Genomic DNA, 10,560 nt, shown 5'->3' with positions numbered 1-10,560 from the left:
TATTTATTTTTGGGACAGAGAGAGACAGAGCATGAACGCGGGAGGGGCAGAGAGAGAGGGAGACACAGAACCGGAAGCAGGCTCCAGGCTCCGAGCCATCAGCCCAGAGCCCGACGCGGGGCTCGAACTCATGGACCGCGAGATCGTGACCTGGCTGAAGTCGGGACGCTCAACCGACTGCGCCACCCAGGCGCCCCTCCAGTTTCTTAATCTGCCTCTTTAACCTCCTCTTAGCTTCCCCTCTATCCAAATCTGTCGGTGCTGCAGGCCCTTGGAACTCCTCCTAGACTTCTTTCTTCTCCTCACTCTCTCCCCTGGACTCTATCATCCATGCTATGCCTTCTTTGACTACCATTGTGCTGATTAAGACCAAAATCTGCATCTGCAGTCCAGCTCCTTCCTTGGGGTTCCAGTGATAGACGACACTCCCGTACTAGGCTCTCTGATGAACCCTTGATCCCTCGGGACCACTGGGCTGGTTGTCCTTGGGGACACGGAGCCATCATCCAGTAGCAGCGTTGAAATAACCTTTTCACCAAGCATCCTACTGATCTTACTTCCTGGATATTTCTCAAATCTATTTTTTTGCCCCATCTCCACTGTCACAGACTTTGAGTCTGGAATTCTCTCTTGTCCAGCAAAAAGAAGCCGCAGAATTGAATACAGGAGAGGCTAATGTCCAGGGGACCAGGGCCCTAAGTAAGTGTCCTTGCTCCGTATTTATTAGGATCAGAAGACTTACAAACGTGATGGATGTGCCAAAAGAGACAATGAAACCGTGATCATTAACTCGTGTGTGAGAGAAAAGCGGTTTCAAAGATTTTCGGGGTTAGGGGTTTGGGTCAATGCAATACAAAATCCGGCACTGAGCAGATGGCTGTTTGCAGCAGGCACCAGGGGCTGTGTCTGCTTATCTTAACTTGCCTAGGGGATAAGACAGAGCATGCTACCTCAGGATCAACAAGGCACTTTTTTTGCTAATTAGCTCCGGGCAATTTCACCCTGCTCCAGTGGTCTTTGGTCCTGTTTACCTGTTTACCTATTCTAGGAGGCTTTGGTCCTGTGGCTTCCCAATCTACGCTTCGTTGCACACTGGGGACGCTTTTCGCCCTTTGGCCACTTTCTGCTCTAAGTCTTGTTAACCCATTGGTGCAAGCTCAGGAAATTCCTAAACTTCTTCCCCATACTCCACGACAACAAATTTAGTTTTAAACCATGATAACCTCTTCATCCTAACCAGTCATCCCACATCCATTCCTGTTCTTCTCAGATTCATTCTCTAAGCTTGAAAGGGTGGTCTTTTAATAATGCAAATCTATGCCTTGTTCGTCCTCTTCTTGAAATCCGTCTCTTCCCCAGGCTCTTGGAATGACAGCCACTGTCAGAAGCTTGGCCTCCGAGGTCCCGCCTACTGTTTGGTGTCCGCCTCTCTGCCTGACCTGTCTCATCACTGACCTTCTGCCAGTTACTCACACGTGTTCTTTTACCTTAATAGCGTATGTTGCTTCCTCTGCCCAGAACTGTCCTTCTCTGCCATTTCCCCCAGTGGCTGCAGCTCGGCATCCAGAGCGTGTTCTAAGGCTTCCCCCTCTGCTCCAAGTCCCATTTGTCCAAGTCCCCAGGTGACAGGTTTTCAAAGTGTTCTTTACTTCTCAACACTTATCATGATAATTTGTGCAATTCCAGGGGCGCCTGGGTGGCTCAGTCGGTTGAGCATCCGACTTCGGCTCAGGTCATGATCTCACAGTTTGTGGGTTCGAGCCCCACATCAGGCTCTGTGCTGACAGCTTGCTCAGAGCCTGCAGCCTGTTTCAGATTCTGTGTCTCCTTCTCTCTCTCTGCCCCTCCCCTGCTCATGCTCTGTCTCTCAAAAATAAATGTTAAAAAAAATTTTTTTTTTAAATTGTGCAATTTTTTACCCGTTCACTCTTCCTGCTAGACAGAAAGTTCCACATCTGTGAGGTCTGTTCTGTTCAGTTGTAGATAGATGACATTTGTCTTTCCTTGTGGGGACGCTGCACCTGATCTTTCTATGTTGGAACAATCAACCACTTTATGAATCTCGGTGGAAGGGGACAGGCGCGCAAAAGACCATCCACCGCACCACTCGCTCAGTTTCCCAGCCCCTCCTGGGGGTTGGACACAAACACTCCCCCAGTGGGCACATCCTTAGAGGATTTTGGCCCAGGAACTGACAATGTAGACGGAAAGGGGAACTCACTTCTCTCCTTCAGACGGAAGCAGTGGTGTGGTGGCTTCTGGGGCAGAAGCGGCTTTTGTGATGGCAGCAGCAGTGGCTACCGAATGAGATCATGGGACTAGAACTTAAAAACACTGCCCCTTGTGCTCAGCGGTTACTACCAGTTCTGTGGGGGTGGCTCTCCAGTCTTCTCAACGCTTCTGTCACTTGCAATCAACACCATGTGCACCAGACTGAGACTACACCAGAATCTACTAGTCGGAGCTAATACAACAGCTATAAATCTGGTGTTCCAGAAGAGTCTCTGGCATGTCGCAAGTAGACAATGAATGTTTACTGGTTTTAAAGAAGGCCTGAAACAGAAGGGTCATATGTGCCTCTGTGGACTAAGGATCCCTTATTCTTACACAGAATAATTTTTTTTAAGTCCTGTCCTCCGAGGCTTTCATATTTTTCAAAATTAATTTATTTTGAGAAAGACAGAGAGAGGGAGAGAGAGGAGAAGCAGAGAGAGAGGGACAGAGATACTCCCAAACAGGCACAGAGTACGACACAGGGCTCGACCTCACGAACCATGAGATCATGACCTGAGCTGAAACCAAGAGTTGGACGCTTAACCGACTGAGCCACGGAGGGACCCCGAAACAGATTAATTTTTAAAACTCCCATCCTCCTTACATTTAAATGGCAAAGATAACAAATATTAAACCAGTTTGGAAAACACTGCATCGGTTGATATTGAAAGTTCCTTAAAGACGGCACCCACCACGGCATACCGTATGATTTCTTTTCCCGGGGGAAAAAGGTCACATCCACCAAAGAATAGACTTGGCCCAGTAACCAGGGAGCGTGCATTATGTGAGGGACAGTTCACTCGGAGGCAAGTGTCACCTAGCTATAAAACCCAAAGGGATTCAGGAGCCGTTCTTTGACAAAGAATGCAGGGCAGAGACCTGGTTCATTCACTGAACCTAGGTTTTCTCTTCTGTAACACCGAAAGAGCAACTACCACGAATGGATTGTTGTGAGGTTCAAATGAGAGAATGTTAAGGGCTCTGAAGCCCCCGTCTGGCGCTTAGCACTCCCTTGGCGTTTCCGTATTTCCTTCCTCTTCTTCTTCTCCTCCCTCCCTCCCTCCCCTTCCTTCCCCCCAAACATCGATCTGGTTTATTAAATCATACAGCAAGCACAGCAGCATTTGAGAAACCAGTGATACTGACGGTCTGTCGTGCTATTCTCACCCTGAGTTACATACCCCCAAACATGGATTCTTTGGCAGGAACATGATAGCATTTATAAGAGCGCAGGTGATAAGGAGATGAGCTTTCAGAAACGGTTAAATTGTGTAGGAATTTCCTTTTTCGGGTTTACTCCTGATGCTGAACCTAGTGACGCCCAGATGGGGAGCCTGAAGCTCAGAATCCTCCTCTGCACAAGGGCCGCTGGTGCTGCCAAACGTCAACAAAATGTGTCGTGGGGACAGCACTGCCCGGTGCCTGATCCCATCCTGTTCCCACATCTGCTGGTACGACCGTTGACAAGTTTCTTTCAAGTGTATTAATTTTTGCAGAAGTCTAATGTTTTGGTTAGAAGCTGTGATTTTTCAGGATATAAATTGGTATTTCAGAATTATTTTGAGAAAACTAAGTCATCCCAGATGCTTGATCTAAAGAGAGCCTGGGGCCCTGGAAAGTGATTTTTCTTTGAAATGGCATCCTGGCTCGGTCATTCATTCATGGTGGGATACGGGCTAATTATTTAACACCTCTGAACCCTGGTTCCTTCCGCAATAAAATTACCTACGGGACTCTATTAACCAACAGCCACCGCGATGCTCAGCAAAAACAAACAAACAGAAAATCCTTAACAGATGGAGTTTTTCTCACAGGCAGCGGAGATAACTTGTACGAAACTCGCCCCACATTTCTCTGTAGGCTGAATTTTAGTCCAAACACCTCTAATGTCCAGCCATCTCATTTCAAGCCATCTAATCCAATCCCACCCCATAAACAAGGTTACATGGCAAGAATGAATTAGTCAGTTCCATGTTTAATGTCATGCAAAGCCTGCAGTGCCCCTAATCCCATTATTAAAACAAATGGCCACCCAGAGCTGCTTTCGTATGTGACAATTCTAGTACAAAACACACGGGACACCGAGCTAGGGTGAAGGAAGATTCTTGGTTTAACCAGAATCTTAAGGAGCCAATCAGTATGATCTGTGTCACTTGAAGAGATGTCAGGTTTCCAAGCACTCCATTCTTTTCCTGAAGTGTTTCTTTCTTTCTTTTTTTTAATGTCTATTTGTTTTTGAGGGGGTGGGGTAGAGAGGGGCAGAGGGAGAGAGAGAAAGAATCCCAAGCAGGGCTCGATCCCACAACCAACAACCGTGAGATCATGACGGGAGCCAAAATGCGGAGTCAGACGCTTAACCAGCTGAGCCACCCAGGGGGCCCCCTTTCCTTCAGTGCTTCTTAAACATTTTCCTCTTCTGTCTCAAAAATGAACCTTCAAAAATCTGGTGCCATTCTACACAACCTAAGAGTGCAATCCTTCCTGACATCCTGGGTTATTTCAAAATGCTCTATCTTGCTATTCCACTTCAGGTAAATTAAAAGAAAAAAAAGAAAAAAGAAAAAAGAAAAAAACTAGCCCCAAACTAGTTTGTTTGGTTGCGTGTGTGTGTGTGTGTGTTGCAAATAAAATTCCGTAAGTCTATGAGGAAGACAGGCAAGTGGAAACGACTCAGGATTCAGGGCAAATGCCAGATGCTCTGGGCGATTACAGGAGAGGCACCTAAGCCAGCTGAGTGTGGGGGCATGTGCGATGGTTGTCAAAAAGGTTTCCCAGAGGAAGTGAACTGGGAGCTGGGAGCCAAGCCCTGAGAAGTGGAGGATGAGGGGTGGGGGAAGGGACAGCCCTGGCAGAGCCCGAACAGCACTTACAGAGGCCATGTGCTAGATGAGGGTGAAGACAGGTTCATGAGTGGGGGAGGGCGTGAGGAGGACAACCGTGGGGAGGGGGGCGGGGGGCGGAGAAGAGCAGGGCCCGATGAGGGAGGGCCTGGCAGCAGCTTTAGGAACTTTGTCCTCAGGACGACGGGGAAGCATTTAATGGTTTCAAGTGACAGTGATACGATCAGATTCGAAGTTTAGAACAGTTACTGTGGCTGCTGAAAGTACAGAGCGGTAGAGACCTAGAGACCAGCTGGGAAGCTCCCGGAGTGACCCAACAAAGGTAGGCGGTGGCTGGGATTAAGGCAGCGGAAGGTGGGAGGAAGCAGGTGGAGGGGAGATGTTTCGAAGGTGGAATGAACAGGCCTGCTGACGGGATGCATGAGTTGGGGGTGGGCGGGGGCAAGTGTCTGCTTTGGGCACCTGAAGGGATACTTGTGCTATTCACAGACAGACGACACGAGAAGAGGGGTGCATGGAAGGAAGGAGGGGAAGACCAGTTCGGGACACGGGAAACTCGAAATGGCCGTGTGGAACGGGTAAGTCGGACAGAAGGGTCTGGAGCCCAGCACATACCTGGCTGCATTGTAACTGCGGGCACCACTGCCACATACTTGTGGGTCAGTGATGGACACCCTTGGCTGTGCAGCAGACTCACTTTTGGAACACTTTAAAAAAAAAAATCATTTGTTTCTTTTGATTACATATATCCACAATTTTTCAGTCCTCGCCCTGGGAGCGGGATGTAGAAGGCAGGACATTGCTTCAATGGCGGGGGGCGGGGGGGGATTCACGGAGGTTGAGGAAATAAAGCTTTCAGTTCTCCTTTCCTGAGCATTTCAAAAAATGATACAAACTGCAGAGGAGGCATATCTTTTACTAAGTGCTAACCAAATAATTTCAATATGATTTGTAGTCCTTCCTTCACCCTAAGTTTCCAACCCCATTCCACTTGGGCAAACTTCAGATTTGCATTTCAAAGTCTAAGAATTGATCAGCAGCTTAACCACCCATTAGCACTTATTCAAAACCCCCTGAAACACACCCAAATGCTCTTTTCAGTTACTCATAAAACTGGCTATCCTCTATTAACTTCTGATGAGCTCTGTCTTCTCGGCTGCAGAAATAAAACCTTTTTGAAAACTGCTTTCCCTTGATTTAAATTCATACACGGGCTAATTTCATGACCTTTATATTTGTATTTCTACCATTCTGAAGAAATAATAAATGAAGCAGAGGACATGGCAATCTTTACAAACTGTTCTCTACACTCTGAATAAAGATTTCACTAAATTTTATAATTGGTCTAAAAAAGTGGTTAATACTTTGAACTTCGACCCCTTGTGAGGCAGAGGTACAATAAATCATTCCAGGGCTAAAACACATGGAAGTTAAAATGTCACAAACGGGGCTTACTACTTTATTGAAGATTAAACACTTGTGATTTGGAATCTTCATCACCTAAACTTAGAATTCATAGCTTTTTTCCTCCCTGAATTGTGGTTATCTTGGTCCATTTACCAAGAGGCATAAAAGAGATATTTAGAATAAGCAAACACATTCTTGTTCCACTACCAAATATAAAGTATCAGTTCTAAGATTCCGTGTCTATACCTAATTCGGCCATTCTCAACCCTGCTTTTTAGAATGAACTGTCACTTACTAATAGCAATGAGAGAATTAAAAGGTCCCAAGAGATCATTTAGTCCAATCTAAGACCGCTGAAGCTCAAAAGCATCGACTAGGCTGAAAAGGGGGAAGCCTAGTCTGGGTCGATGGGACTGATGCGTTTGGTTATGCCGGAGAATAATGGCAGGGTCAACTATAGGGGTTCAAGAATCCCAGATTCAGTTCTGCTCTCCTTTCAGATCAGGAGATACTGATGGAGAACAGCCCCACCCCTGCTCAGCATCTACACCATGTTTGTCTTTATGGAGAGAACAGAGTCCATCAGACGTGGATTTCCCCAACTTGTCACTCTTTTGCTCCTAACAGACCTCTCCTGACCCTTTCTCACCTGCCTCTCCACTTCCTATCATGGATGTTCGGGTTTGCAAACTGTCAATGGCTCCAAAAGTCCTTCTCCCCCTTTCCAAGGTTAATCTCCCCTCTGAGTCCTTAATGTAATCCCACTTACTGCCTTCGGGGTCTTGCTCCAGTATTTCTCTCTCCCCTGTGTCTTTAATATTGCACTTTGTGTTCTTTCCTTAGCCTACAAACCTACTCCCACCTCTATACCTGACCTACAGAGACAATCCTATCAGCTCGTCTCCTCTTAGAAATCTTCCCCTTTCTTCATCTCCAGACTTACCGAGAAAAGCCAGCACCACTTCCTTGCTTGCTAGGCTTTCACTGACCCCATGCGATCTCATCTGAGACCTCTCTTTTGCTCCTACAGAAAATGCTCCTGGAAGGCCCAGCAGTGGTTCAACTGCCAAAATCAAAAGATTCTCATCGCTTCCTTAACCATGAACTCTTGACAGGATTGGCTCTCTCCTCCCCTTCTGCAGGCCTTCTCCTACCCTACTATTTACATCAGTCACCTTTTTGAGCTTCTCTTCTGCTCAATCTTCAAATGTTGGACTTCACTGCTTTCTCCTTCCCTCATGGTCAAATCTGCAAGTGGTAAGTACATAACACACATAGGTGTGTGTCTCAGTGCATTTCGTTTCCATTCCAGACCTTTCCCCTGAGTTCTAGTGCTAGGTTAGGTTCCAACCAGGTTCAATGTATTCAAAACTGAGTCCTCTTTCTCCCCTACCCCCCGCCCCCAATTCCTCTGCCTGTCCTCACTTTCTCAGTTAATGGCACCAACAGGTATTCAGAGCAAAAAACAAACAACAACAAAAGAAAAAACAAAAAAATGGTAGGGAAGGGGAGACACATATGCCTTCTTCCTCTCTAAATCTTCTCACCATGGACTTCAGGTTTCTCTCAGATCTTCGTACGCACCCTGGCCCACCCTTCCCATCCTGGGGGTTACCCAGGGCAGGCCCTATTCCTTACCTAGACAATCAACTGATCTTCTGGCCTCTGGTACTCCTCTCCTCACGTTTTCATGACCATCCGAAACTTCAGTCTTCAATCATTTCCCTGCATTTAACCCTTCAAAGGTACCCCATCGACTATACACATGAGTTCAACTCCCAGAAGAGCATATAAATCTGTTTGGTTCAGCACTAAACTATACTTTGAATTTCCTCTCTACCCACCCCGTTTTCCAGCCACAACGAGCTTCCTGTTATTTCCAGAACCGATTTTTTTTAAGTTTGTTTTTATTTATTTTGAGCAAGAGATAGCAAGCAAGGGAGGGGCAGAAAGAGATGGAGAGAAAGAATCCCAAGCAGGCCCCACATGGTCAATGCAGGGTCTGATGTGGGGCTTGAACTCCTGAAACTGTGAGATCATGACCTGAACCAAAGCCAAGAGCTGGACACTTAACCGACTGAACCACCCAGGTGTCCCTAGGATAGATTTTCACACGTCAGTTTCTGCCATTCCTTTATAGGCATGCTTTTGATTCTCTTTTGCACTGAACATTCACTCATCTTTCAATATATCACCTCTTCTGTGAATATTATCCTGATGCTCTCTGGCAGAGCAAAAGTTCTAAATTGCTTTGGTCCCCTTCTACTTCTTATACACACCTCTGATAAATAATTTCATCTGTGTGGTGACGGTCCCCCCAAGAGGAGGGAACTCAGGAGGGCAGGAAGAGCATTCGTCCCTGTGAACTCGGCACCCTAGTATTCAAGGAGCTCAATGGCGGAAAACTTCTGTGCACACAGAAGGCCTCCTCTCTGAACTCCCAGGCAACACACATGACATAAAACGATATGCTGACAGAAGTTTTGTGAGAGCTTTAATGGCACGAAATGTTTATAGCTACAAGTTATACATGTATTGTAAACTGTATATAATGATACAAAGTGCTAACTAAATAGATGAAGAATGCATAATCACTTTGGCTCAGTTAATTCCAATAATTTCAACAACTGGTTCACTTAAAAATTCATCCCACTGGCTAAGTGTTCAGTTTTCACTTTTTACAACAGTAAATACTTTTGCTGCAAAGTAACTTGTTGCACTTTTTAATGTGCAAGTTTGTGCAGTTTTGCTCGTGATTCCATCTACGAATATTTTTAGCCAGCTTTCATCAATCAAGAAAGATGAAGCCTGCCTTTTCGTCCCCCAAACTGTAAACAGGCGTAAAGCTTTTAAAACATTATTCTTAAAACGTCAACTGTTACATGTTGAAGTCTCCTTTCTAATCACGCAATCTGTTTCTGTTTGACATAAATCTGGGTGGGAGCATCAACATGTATTCCATATGTTAGGGCTGTCAATAAATACTACATGACTGTATCTTATGATAAGTTCTACTGTGATCATGTATTCATGTTTTAAGTAATAGTCCAAAATTTCACAGATATTTTAAGAAAAAAGAACTAAATTTATGTCCGATGTTGAAGAAAATCATAAACATACCCAAGTTCAACCACACTACTGATAGGATTGCTACTGAGTTTCAAAAGAGGGCAATGTGTTGCCTATAAAAAAGTTGCTCTTACTTTTTGTATAATTTTACTTTTCCCTCCCATGATACGGATTGTAATACAAGCTGTATATTACAGCGGTCCAACTCTTTAGTTCTTGCAACTTGATCGGCCTTTCCAGTTTTAGGCAGGCTTTTCAAAATCAGTGGGCCGTCAGATTCACTTTCCAAAACAAATTCAAATATGAACACTTGAAATAAATAGGTTATAGAAGGCAAATCAAGTGTTACCAGGTTTAAGAATAAGCTAGAAACAAAGTATAATAAAAAGATACCCAAAATTATTCAGACCTCAACCGCTCGAAAGAAAACATAAAATAATTCAGAAAACTATTTTGGATATATCATCTTTCTCAAAGATAACCTGCTATATTCTTGAAGATAGCCAGAAATTATTATTGTTTTGTTTAATCTGTAGGTTATTTTCCACTACAACACATCCAGTTTACAAAATCTGATGTGAAAGAGAACAGAGTTAGATAGTTTCTGCAGACTGGCAAATCTATTATTGTCACTGCTCTTATCCCAGGCGATCTGATGCACTTGATTTAATGAAGAGATCGCCAGTTTTAAGATTACCAATGGTCCCCTAAATAGTCAATAGTCATGTCTACATCATAAACAGCAATTTATATATAAAACATATAATAGTATCCTTCAGAGTCATGCCAGGTGTTCCAAAAATCCAAGAAATCTACTTGCAATAACTGGGGGTCCTGATGCTTTCTAACAATTTGGTCCTAAAGCTTCACATTTTAGAAACAAACAAACCCAAATGCACAAACACACACAAGCCGATCACTGTTGCCGAGTGCCCTGGAACTTCAGGAGTTCACAACTGAAGATGGCTAC

Source organism: Panthera onca, chromosome B1 (assembly GCF_046562875.1).
Source record: "Panthera onca isolate mPanOnc1 chromosome B1, mPanOnc1 haplotype 2, whole genome shotgun sequence".
NCBI classification, from domain to species: Eukaryota; Metazoa; Chordata; class Mammalia; order Carnivora; family Felidae; genus Panthera; species Panthera onca.
Note: the sequence above shows the minus strand (reverse complement) of the source record.